The sequence below is a fragment of the Acomys minous genome, assembly GCF_964271855.1.
Source record: "Acomys minous genome assembly, chromosome: 6".
NCBI lineage: Eukaryota > Metazoa > Chordata > Mammalia > Rodentia > Muridae > Acomys > Acomys minous.
The window spans coordinates 14,530,078-14,543,286 of record NC_140487.1 but is presented as its reverse complement, the minus strand read 5'-3'; the positions used below and the strand labels follow the sequence as shown (position 1 = coordinate 14,543,286).

Below are 13,209 nucleotides of genomic sequence, written 5' to 3'. Positions count from 1 at the left end.
ATGTGGTACAAAACCAAAGGTCTTAAGGCCAGGAGAACTTTATTTTTCTGTCTCTCTCACATGCTACTCTCTACTTTGTTCTCCTGTTGCACCTAGGTGGGGACAGGGCTTACCACCCAGCACTGGGGAAAGTCAGGGCAGGAACTGAAGCAGGAACCCAGGCCACAAGGGAATGCTGCTTCCTGGCCTCCTCCCCTGCTGGTACTCAGCCAGCTTTCTTATATAAGCCAAGACCATCTGCCCAGGATGGGCACTTTCCACGGTGTCTAAGCCCATTGTTGCTAAGAACAGACTCGAAAAATATCTTCATTCAATAAGCCACCACCAGTCTATCTCATGCTCGCTGCAGGGGTCGGAGGTCAGGGCGAGCGAATGCCGGGCCAAAGGAGGAAGATGGAGGTGGAATCACGCGTTATCCAGGAGCCAGAGAAGCCAATCAACGCAGGAAGACCTGCCCGCTCCTTCTGCGGGTCTTCACCACCACCAAGGGCTGCCACCACCGAATGGAAGGGTTCTCCCGCTGGAATGTGCCCTCGAGCAAGCTGCAGATCTACATCTGGATGGATGCAACCTTGACAGAACTGACTAGCTTAGTAAAGGAGGTCTACCCAGAAGCCAGAAAGAAGGGACCACACTTGAATTTTGCAATTGTTTTTATTGATCTTAAAAGACCTGGATATCAAATTAAGGAGATTGGCAGCACCACGTCCGGCAGGAAAGGCACTGATGACTCCATGACCTTGCAGTCTCAGAAGATCCAAATAGGGGATTATCTGGACATGGCCATCACTCCTCCATTAAATTGGGCACCACCTTCTTCAGGGAGGATGAGACCGTACTGAATTTTATTGACATTCTCGAAGTTATTTTTCAGCGAGTTTGTAAAATAAACTTATTTAATCTTTTCCTCCCCTGAATTTTGCCATTAAGCCTTTACATTTTCAACGAATTGTAACATTTATTTAGGAATTAGAGTTGGATGTACTTTGGTATATCAATGAAAATCCACATATTTTAAGCTTTCTGTAAAATATGAAGTGCTCTTAGCAGTCTGTATAAACTATTGTGAAATACATACGTGTAATCAAAAAAAAATCCACCACCAAACATAAAGTTAAATGACTACAGAAAAAATGTTTATTCTAGTATTATAATAAATGCAGTGTACTTGTCATAGTCTGAGGTTGCTTGTGTGTGTGTGTGTGTGTGTGTGTGTGTGTGTGTGTGTGTGTGTGTTTCTTGTATATATAATTGCAATTTAAAGACATTGTAAATGTTATAGGTACACACTGGGATAAGTGCCTAAAGTTGGGACAATATCACTACTCTCTTCTTATACTTCTGATTTTCCTGCATAGGCAAGAAAAGAAAATAAAGTCAGTCAGTCATGTGTGGCCTCATAATACTTTCCTTATGTTAGCATGTCTATTGACATTGCCAATTTGAGGATAGAGTAATGTTGGAGGGGAAGGTACCTGAGGGAAGACCTTTACTTAAATATAAAAAAATTTAAATAACAACAATAATGATGATGATGTAGTAATACAGAACTTCGATGGTCTACAAAACCAGGACATTTTTCTGGATAAAATGAAGAATGACAAAGCAGGGCTCATGTATAGGCCTTTAACTTTAGCACTCAGGAGGCAGAGACAGGAGGGTCTCTATGAGTTCAAGACTAGCCTCGTCTACATAATGTAAGATCCAGGACAGCCAGGTGTACATAGTGAAACCCTGTGTTAGAAAGCAATTTTTTAAATTAAAAAAATGAAGAAAGGACACAAAAGGTAATGGCAGCATGGGACATGGCAGTGCACCTGAGTCTGATGCTCCTAGACAGAATGTGAAAGAGACCCTGGAAAGTCTGGCTAACGCTATATAGACTACTCAAGAGATCAGAATACTTATATGCAGTAATTACTTTTTTCTACTTTTAATTTCTCGTTTTTCTCTCAAATATCCATTAATTTAAATTATTACAATAAGCACTGCCTATCCCACAGTTCAATTGCTTTTCCTATAATTTGGTCATCTTCCTGTAATTAAATTCAGGGCAAATCATATCATATATCTTTTTATCAGACACTGTAACAGGAACTATTATATAGACCATACATTTTGGGAAACACAAATGCTTGATTTTTAAGGGATGAGGAAGTTGTAAGCTAGATTTTCATATTAACAAGGGAGGAAGTATGCAGAGTTAAGGAAGAAGAGAACTCTTGTATGCTTGTCGTAATCTACAATGTATACAATGCATAAATAGTTGCCATAGATGAAGCTGCTTAAATTCTGCTGTAACCCATCCCTCTGGAGTCTTGACCTGCAGTTTAAGAAATACTGGCATTGATATATGAAATAGACAGATAATGCAAAAAGAACAAAAAACAAAACTCATTTTGCCAGATAGGTTCACCTTCTGCCCACATCAATCATTTTATAAAACCTGTCAAAAGGAAGCAAATTGTCTGGCTTAAATTTCTCCTCCAGACACTCTACAGGAAGCGTTAAGAGCCAACATAAATTCCCAGAGTGAACAAGAATAAAGATAATGAGGATGGTAGTCCCATTAATCAGCCTCAATGATAATATTAAACTATATTGCAATGTTAGTTTTAAAAGGAAATAGCCATCTGGCTATTTTTATTAATGTTTCATAGAAGAATATTATTTTGTAATCTTAGAGATCTAGAATATATCATTTTTATTTTAGCATGCTATTATTTGCCATCCTCTACTCTTTGCTTTTCCAATGTGCAGCTCTTTAAGCAATCTTCGTCTTAAATTGTCTACTTCTTTTAAATTATCTACTTCTTCTCCTCAACTCCAGCCTGAAAAAGCTCAACATGGAAAAAGAATATAAGCAAAGTTGAATAGCAGGGGCACCAATTCACACATTCAGTCTAAGCATTCTATTAGTGTATAGTTCTGTACAAGTAAAAATATCCTCCAGTGTTAAAGAAGGATACGAGAAACACGGAAAAACAGAACTTATTACTGAGTAACACTGTAAGCGAATTTGAACAGAGTAAATAAATAAAAATATTTTTCTTCACTTACCACATTCTACTGGTTGTGTTGCTTTAGCAACTTAATTGAGGTATAGAACCCCACTTTACATTTAAACAGGGAAATGAGATATGGTTATATACTTCATTTAAGTTGCTAAAACAACAGCATCAGTACAATGTGATAAGTGACATATGAATATACAGCACTCCAGAGATACATTATATACAGTATATATAGATATTACATTCACTATGTACTGCAGAAACCACAAGAAAGACACACAAAATAATAAAATTGAAAACAATGTAAGTAAATAAAATGGAATTCTAAAAAGTACAAATAACATACATCAAAATATAAGGGAAATAACTAAAGCAGTACAAGAGAAAAATTTGCGGCATTTGATATGTATATTGTACATGAGTAGGCAGATGAAATAAGCCTGAGCCACATAGTACTTGAGGATAGAATACATGGCATGTTAATCAATACCCTGGCTCTTAATATTTTGTGAATGATTAAAATGTTCTGTTCCATGGCATGGCACTCCAACAATGAAAATATATTGGTAGTTGAGATTTCTCCTATTAAAAGATTGTTGTATGTACCAAAAATAACTCAAGCAAACATTATGCTTTTCTTGCCATCATAATCTCTCCTACCAGTACAGTCATTAATGGAGATGATTTTCTCCAAAAACATAATTTTTTAAAAAAATCCTGATTGAATAACTTGGGTAGAGAAGCCATTAAGTTTAGAGCTGCACTAGCCTGCTGCAGACTGGAGCAGCAGGGACATGAAGACACAGGCAGCATCACTGAGCACGCTCAGGTGAGCATAGTAAAGACTATGGATACAATCTCGGATAATGAGCAACTTAACTTACTGACTAAATACTCCGTGCTAGATTAGGAGGGAAATATGATCCTCTAACATAGAAGAAAGCCTCATAGTTACTTAAACATCACATCTGAATGAAGCCTGGAGTCTTAAAATAGAAATTTCAAAATACTAATTTGTTCTTTTAACAAATGTGCCCTGGCTGTGTAGCACTAAGAGAAAAATTGATGAATGTCATTTGGAAACTCTGTACTACCTTGTGACCTTTTCTCAAATGTAAATATATCATACAATGTGAAGCTTGCTAATTAAAAGAAAATATATATAGCATTAAAATTTTGTCTGAACAAAGCAAAGACCTTAGTGGTAAAGAATGTGAAGCAGGAAGTTGTTGTTACAGTCTATAATAGTTACCATAGCAAAAGGACACGTGATGTCATTGTTTGAATATGAGATGCCTCGCCACAGGCTCACAAGTGGGAATATTAGCTTCTCAGCTAGTGGCACTGCTTGGGAAGGTTATGGAACCATTAGGAGTTGAAGCCTTGCAGGAAAAAGAATGCCACTAGAGACCAAGGGGGTTGAGGTTTTATCCTCTGGTAGCCTAGTCCCATGTCCTTTTCTATTCCTGCTTCCTGAGTGCACATGAAATGTGATCAGCCAGCTCCCTGCTGCTCTCACCATGTGACCTTGCCTTCCCCACTAGGGTTGGTTGACAAACAAAAGACACAAATCAAATAAACAAGGAAACAAAACCAAAAACGTTTACTCCCTTAAATAGTTTTTTATGGTATTTTATCACAACAGAAAAAACCCTCTAATATTCATTGGTGAAGAGCTACACGGCATCATAAGGTGCTGGAGTGGCCCTTCTCACTTATCCTGTGTGCCAACCTGCAGCAGATTAGTTTGGATTATTCTTGAAAGAAGAATTCAAAGCCTTTCATTCCGATGCCCAGTATTGACATCACATCAATTCTGCCACATCCTTTAAGTCAATATAAGTCCCATTTAAAACATTTTTAATATCAAATAAATAACTAGCTAGAAATATATACTATAAAACACTAAATTTTTATTCACATAAGCTAAGGATTACTATTGTTTTTTTTTAACTTACCAAGTGCAAAGTCAAGAAGGAATTAAAATGCACTAACTTATTGGCATCAGAATACTTGTGATTTGAGTTGCCTGTGTTTCTTGCATGCATGAGAAACAATGTGACATATGCAAAACCATGCTTATATGTATGCATACACCAAGGAGGACAAGAAGTGTGCTATAGACTGTCTTTCAGCCCCTCTGATAGACTGGCAGTTCATATCCTTGGCTCATCCTGTAATATAAATTGCTCCTGGTTGATAAGTAACATGCCTTAAAAGGGAAATTCCTTCAACATAATTTCTCTTTTAAGAAAAACAAAAAACAAAAAACAAAAACAAAACAGAAGTGCAGAGTGACGAGACTGAATTTCTTATGTGATATGTTTGTGGAAAGCACAAAAGCATGGGGTGGCTGATCATGGTCTAGGCCATTTGTAAATATGTCACTGCCTCTGTGTCTTCAGGGCATTGTTAGGGAGTAAGTACAATTTGATGACAGATGTAGTGTCATTCTGCTCCTGCAAGGGACTGGATGGTGAGAGAAGCCATCAATTTACAAAGATCGTCTCCCAGTACAAGTGCACATCTCTGGAGGACCGCTCTTTGTGCCTGCTGAGGGGCCAGCTTCAAATGCACAGGTCTTAAAGCACTCGATGTATATTTTAAGGATTCTGAGGAGGAACTAGAAATAGTAATAATTGGGATGATCATATTTTAAAATATGGGGCTCAGCTTTCTCTTTTTTCTCTTTTTTCTTCTTTCACAACACATGTTTCCCCTCCCTTCATTCCTCCCATATCCCTCTCCCACTCCTCTCTCCCTCAGATCCACTCTTCCTTCATTTCCTCTTCAGGAAAGAACAGGCCTCCAAGAGACAACAGTGAAAAGGACAAGCCAAGATACAGTAAGAAGAAACTATCAAGAATGGTGAAGGAGGTGGCAATCAGAGGAAGGACAGCAAGTTACCAAGAAGAGACTTGATACCCTATGAGCATATAGAGGGGGAGGTAATCCCCCTCAGGAACAGTCATAGGGGAGGGGAATAAGGGGAAATTGGGAGGGAGGGAAGAATGGCAGGATACAAGGGATGGGATAACCATTGAGATGTAACAAGAATAAATTAATAAAGGAGGAAAAAAAATTAAAAAAAAAAAGAATGGTGAAGGAAACTTAATAGAAAAAAAGGACCAAAAACAAGCAAAAGAGGCAGAGGTACACTAGCTTCCACTGTTAGGAGTCTCCCCAAAACGGCAAGCTAATATCTAAATCACATATGCCAAGAACCTAACTCACAGATACTAAATCATCAAGTAAAGGCTCTGCATGAGTCAGCTTTCTTTTAATAAGTACATTACAAGACGTGCCAGAAGTATCAAGTATTAGAACTGATGGGGTTAAGCAGCTATCATACAGTGTAAGACCATGTGTATTTGGAGAATATGAGGTAGATTCTAAGACAAACACCTGCCTGCCACTGGCCTTTGTCTCTATCATAGTATAGACCCTTTGACATATGGCCAGACCTTCATCTTACACAATGTGCCCCTGCACACAGTGTGACTAATAAGCTCAGACTAGCATATCCATATCTACTGCATAGCTTATAGAATTTATATTTTGTCATTAAATTATGACATTATGAATCTTAGTCTCCCCTAATTCTAAATCAACTAAACATTAGACACAGATTTATATAGTTACATATTTCCTGAGTCTGATCTAAAGATTACTTGAAAAAAAGATTTGAATTTTGGAAAGTTGTAGCCATCACCCTTAATTCTAATTGTTAGAAATTAGAAACCAATGATTTGAATGTACAATGGAAACTATTTCTGCTAGCTTTTGTTTTTGCTCCTCCTCATTATTTTAAAGTAAAAGAGATAGAATTGTAATATTATATTCTCAAGGTACTAGATTAAGCTAAATTTTAAGGCAACAGAATTTAATCTGACTTATATAACCATTTCTGTTCGACACAAGTCTAAAGTTCAAGCAGCTTACGAGCTCAAAGTTGAAAAATAAGTGTGAATTAGCAGAATCTTTCTATTGAGAAAAATATTGGAAATTGAGCTCAATCTCACTTCACATTACAGCTTTGCTTTTATGCACTAAATAGTCTAATAACCAGGTTAAGGAATAAACGAGAGAAACATAAATGTCAAACATGTAACTCTAACTAAGCGTAGCATCATTCAATCTGCCACACAAAGACAACTTTTAAAACATATAAATTTTTATAATATTGTATTCCTGTATAGAATGGTCTGATGTTTCTTTCAGTTTAAGAAGTAACTAGGGACAGAAAGGTTGCAGGAGTGTAAGATGTTGAAGTTCAGCTCAGGAGACCTGAAGGTGCGTGGTTGATGGGAAAGGCCTGGCCGACCGTGTGGTACTGTTTCAGGTGTGCACAGTCTAACACGGTTGCTAAACGGCCTGGCTGTGCCCTCTCTCTGGTGGTGTCTCCTGTAAGCTGGGAGTCTGAGGCGATGGCAACACCACAATTCCCCTAGTTTTGTGGTGGTTTTAACTGTCCCTTTTTCTGGATCTTCTGTACATATATACTCGATTCCATGGATGGCTGCCTTATAATTTTGTCTCTCTCCACTTCAATTGTGACTGGTTTAAAAATTGCTTGTTTGGGGGCTGGAGAGATGGCTCAGAGGTTAAGGGCACTGACTGCTCCTCCAGAGGTCCTGAGTTCAATTCCCAGAAACCACATGGTAGCTCACAACCATCTACAATAAGATCTGCTGGCCTCTTGGCCTGCAGGTGCACATGCAGGTAGAGCACTGTATACATAATGAATGAATGAATGAATGATAAATCTTTTTTAAATTGCTTGTTTTCTCTTATTAAATTTTTATTATTGAAAAAAAGACATAACTAGGTACGGTGGTAGTGCCCTCCATAGGCTATATTTGGATGCTTGGTCCCCAGGTTGTGGGACTCTTTTGGGAAGCAGTAGGAGGTGTGACCTTGTTGAAGGGAGTGCGTCACTGTGGCTGGGCCTTTCCGGGACCAGTCCTGTTATCTGCCTACAATTTATAGATCAGCATTTAAATTCTCAGTCACTGCCATAGCACCATGCCTGCACTTCCCACTATGATAGTCACAGACAGGCTTGCCCTCTGAAACTGAGAGCAGGCCCCCAATGAAATGCTTTCTTTCATAAGCTGGCATGCTCATGGTGGCGTGTCACATCAATAGAGCAGTTACTGGGATATCAGGTTTTGAAATAGCATGTTATAGTTTGGGGGACTTTTATAATCGCCCTTTCTAACTCCCAAATAAATGAGACAGCGGTTTATTAGATTTACTAATAAGTTCTAGGCTCTATAACTGGGCAGATGTGATCTATTCTAATTTTCTATGTTAGTCTGGCTCCTTCCTAGCCACATGGCCCAAATCGCCATGTTGGTCCTGCCTGGGCGGCTTCTGATCTGACGTCAGTCCTTCGTGCCCATCTTTTCTCTTTCTCCTCATTTTCTTCTTTCTTCCCTTCCTCCTCTCTCACGGTCCTTACCTGAGACTCTGACTGGCAATGGAAGTCCTGGCTTCCTATCCTCTCGGCACAGTGTCAGAGAGTTTATTAACCAATCAGAGATAACCGGGGAGCAAAGTTTACACAACATTGATCATTGAATGTGACAATGCCCACGTCTGGACTGCAACCAGATCTCGGGGCCCAGAATTCAGCATCTGAATGCACGGAGCACCAGACCAACCCCAACAAGGCTTTGCTCACACCTCCCCCTCCTATACAGCTAGGGGGAAAAGGTAATGTGGAGAAACACGGGAGTGAAGAAAAGATAGGGTTTTTTTGTTTAGTAGTAAAACAAATGTATTATGTTCCTTCCTTGTACAATGCTTTTTCTCTAAGAGCATTTATTTTTGCACCAAAGCATTTTATGTTCAATGAAGAAAATCACTAATGTTCAAACAGCAAGATGAAATGCATTAAAATATATTAAATATAGTCAAGAAAAATGTACAATATATACTCAAAATTTTTGTAGGTCAAAGCTTGATATTAATGCAGCTGTCCCATTCAATAGGTCTAGTTTATTGCAATGCCTTTTCAGAATTGAACCACATAATGGAATTATATATTTCAATATGTCCCACAATCTGCAGTATAATAATCTCTACAGAACTAGAAAGCAAAGAAATTGTGGCAGAAGTAATATGAAATGCATCCTTTGTACCCTCTTCTTGTTTATAACATGTTCAAAGCAAATCACATTTGTTTTAGTTCCCCAACAAATAAGATTTATTATTCATGAAGTTTTGTGCGTTTTATATTTAGATTTCATATCCATTCTAAAATTCTGATTTATTATAATAAAAGCCAGAGACCTTTCAGAGAGCTTAAGTCCCTACATATGCCAAGGCTCAACCACAACCCTGTCCCTGAAGCAGCATTTTCTGCCTTCACGCTTTTCTCAATTCTTCCATGCTTGCAACCCTTACCATTGCTTCTAAAACAAACCTGAAACATGAGCACACTGAAGCCTTACTCTGCTTCTCCCAGGTTATGGACCCCTTGACCATCCCTTGCTGGTATGCCCTGGGCTAATTCTTGTGCTCTGCGTTTCACTCAGGCTTCTCCTCTGCTTAGTGAGACCCATGGTTACAGTGCTATGTAAATTTCAGTTGTGACTCACCCTTCTGTTCCTTCCTCCTCTTTTCTATTTCTTCTTTTCCAAGTGCACTGCTCTTTCTGACACTTGTTAGTGTGTCTAGTATTAATTCTTGTCTCCGAGTAGAATGAATACAAGCACTACTGGGTTAAGGTCTTTATCACTTTTTTTTTTACTGCTAAGGAGCTAAGCCCACGCAATAGGACACATGGCTTGTATCTCTGTTTTGCAGCTAAAATCTTAAAATTAAATAAAGTAAACAATGGCAAGCATAAGATGTTCAAAAATGAGTCATTCATATCTGTTCTCTGGTCAAGTCAAACCACACTACATTTAAAACTGAAAGGCAGCCAGATCTTTGCCAAAATATCACAAAACTGTTCCCTAGCCAGTTGCTAATATTGTTCCCCTATGCAATCACTTAAGACGGGCCTCCATAGTCCGCATGGCTCTCGGCTGTACTGCCTTACACACTTCCACTAGGGTGACTGGCAAGCTCCACTTACAACACTCAACTGCTCTCCTAAAGTTTTCCACAGACCTAAAAAACACAGCATTTCCGAGCCTGTTACAGCAGTAGCCCAATCCCTGATACCAACGTCTGTCATAATTACTTTTCTGTTGCTATGATAAAACATTATGTGTTGGGATGGTGTGCAGGCAGTTCAACTGGCCTGCTTCCAGGGACTTCTAGGGTCCTGACAAGATCCTGTCACCACCTGTGGCGTATGTCGTCATCTGTGCCAGGTGCACAGGTATGAGAACCAGCCTGCCACCCAGTGGCCACTTTCTCTCTCTCCACCCTCAGTTTCTCTCTCTCCCTCTCCCTCTCCCTCTCCCTCTCCCTCTCCCTCTCTCTCTCTCTCTCTCTCTCTCTCTCTCTCTCTCTCTCTCTGTCCCTCTCTCCCTCCCCTCTATGTGTGTGTGTGTGTGTGTGTGTGTGTGTGTGTGTGTGTGTGTGTGTGTGTGGTGTGCATGTATGTATGCATGTGCAGGTATATGTACCACAGTGTGCTTTCGGATGTCAGAGGACAACTTTAGAAAGTTAGTCCTACATAGTCTTTTTGGTCATCTATGCCTTTATTTCAAGCTAGTCTTTGCTTCTAATCTCCCAGTAGGAATACTGGTAACAGATTCCTTCCAAGACATTTAGCATTTTTTTTACATAGGTTCAAGGGATAGAGCTCGGGTTGTAAGGGTTTTATAGCTATTGCATTATCTGACCAGATTTTATCAGTAACTTATACTTTTTTTTATTTTATTTTTTTCGTTTCCAAATTTTATAAACAATGTAGATGCGTGGGGTGGGGGTTTAAAAAAAGTGTCATTATCCTAGAAATGGCTATATTGCAAGTGCTGAGATGACAACATGAGCTATCAGGATAGCATGAAAATGAATACATTTTAATTTAAAAATGAATTAGGGTTTTCTATAGAAAAACCTAAGATACATCAGGATAATTTTGGTCTTTATCTCTTACTTAATTTTCCATTTGACTGAATTTCAGAAAGACAAAGGATTTCCTGTGTTTTAATATGTGTTGCTTTGAATACTAAGAGAAAATTGTCTTGCTGCTAATACTGAATCAAATATAATAACAATTACAGTGTTAGAAACTCAGTCTCATCACATGTTTATTGAGGCCCCAGCACTTGAATGTGTTGTGTAATAAATGTGAACCATCACCATTCACCAGCAACTAAGTGCAAAACAACAAAAATGAGCTAAAAATTTCACTACACCATTCCATCATATAATCTCTTTTAATATTTGGGAAAGTGGATTATTTTCCAAGCCATCATTATCAGCTTTTTTCATATATATAATGTGTAAACTTTTTTGTACAAAGTAACTTAAAATAAGCAAAACATTTATTCTCTCACTACTCAAATATATATGCTTTCTTTCTCAAACTCTCTTTGCTTTAAGTTTAAATTAATAGAGTTTTCTCTGATTTTTTTCTATACATTAATTCATTTTTACGTCCTTCAGATACCTTAGCCTTTCACTAGAAAAAAATCTGCTAATTAACAGCAGAGTTAATGGAATGAATAGTTCTCAAAAGAAACAAAAGTGGCCATGAATTTTTTTTTAAGTATTCAATATCCCTGGTCATCAAGTAAATGTAAATTAAAACTATTTTCAAATACCATCTCACCCCAGCCGGAATGTCTAGGAAATGTCTGACAAATACTAAAAAGGATGTGGAGAGAGGGGGTCCTTATTCACTGCCTATGGAAATATAGTATAGAAGCTCTTCAAAAGCTTAACAATACAATATACCCATCCTGGACATATACCCAGAGACTACATATCATACCACAGAGATACATGCACATTCATGCTTATTGGTGATTTACTCATGATAACAAGAAAATGCAAACATTATAGATGTCCATCAATGGATGGATTGGTATTAAAAATGTGGTGGATACTTATAATAGGTATTTAACTCAGCTGTAAGGGAAAATGAAATTATAAATTTTCCCAGAAAATCAATGGATACAGAGAGTATAATATTAAGAAAGATGACCCAAACTCAGAAAGATAAAATATGCATGTTCTTTCTCATCTGAGGTTCCTGTCTTGTAATGTATGTGTATATACTTAAGGACAAATGTGGAGAAAGCCTAAAAAACTAGAAGGGAGATCAAGAAAAGGTAAATGTAACTGCAGAGGGAGGACGAGGACGTGAGTAGACAAGCAGACCCATGACATCTGAGCACGGAAAAGGGCTGAGGGAGAAGTTATAAGACATAAGTAGAAGAAGCAGAGGGTTGGTGGAAAAGAGAAATGAGGATCCACCAAAGCATGCTTTCTTCAAAAATGACATGATATATAATACCTTATATGATAACTTTAAATTTTTTAAGTCTTAGTGAAAAAAACCCAAAACTTATAAAAGAGTATGTCTATGGTATGATGAGAAAGAAATAGAGGCCGGCAAAGACACTGGAGGTTATCAGGCACAGAAGTCAGCATGGTTTTGGAAGGAAGACAAGAGGAATCAGATTAGGAAGAAAGGCCAAACCACAGAGGCATAAAGAAGGCAAGCCATCAAGCAGAAGTGGGAACTTGGGACCCAGGGCTGAGGATAATTGGCCATAAAAGCACAATCTTATGTGCTCTGAGGCTGTACCATTCAATAGTAGTGTATTCTTGAGCATTGGCACTCTCAGTAGAAAAAAAAACCCAGCATTATCTATGCTTTGAGATTATTGTAGTGATAAAGTGAGCTGCCTCTTTAAAACTTTTGACACAGCAATTTTGTGACACATAGTATACAACTGGCATTATACACCAGTTATTAGATTGGCGGCTGTAGTAAAGCAGACAGAAACAGACCAGTAGGTAACAATAGTGACCACAAAATTATTCTCTGTATTTAAAAAAAATATGAGAGCCATGGTTCCCATATTTGTCTTGAAATGAAATGTCTCTATTTCTGGGATCTAGAGAAATGGCTCAGCAGTTAAGAGAACTTACCGCAACTGTATAGGATGAGAGTTTAGTTCCCAAAATCCACAAAGGAAAGCTAGCAACTACCAATAACTCCAACTCCAGGGTATCTGACACTGTCTTTTAGACACCAGAGATACCTGCATGTACAAGT

The 13,209-nt window shown here is 38.3% G+C and overlaps 1 pseudogene across 1 annotated transcript; it reads left to right on the top strand.

The window, feature by feature from the left end:
* The first annotated feature begins 336 nt into the window (after positions 1-336).
* On the top strand, positions 337-1,095 carry LOC311599838 (histone deacetylase complex subunit SAP18-like; annotated as a pseudogene). Its single transcript has one exon. The product of its transcript is annotated as a histone deacetylase complex subunit SAP18-like (transcript).
* Positions 1,096-13,209: the final 12,114 nt, after the last annotated feature.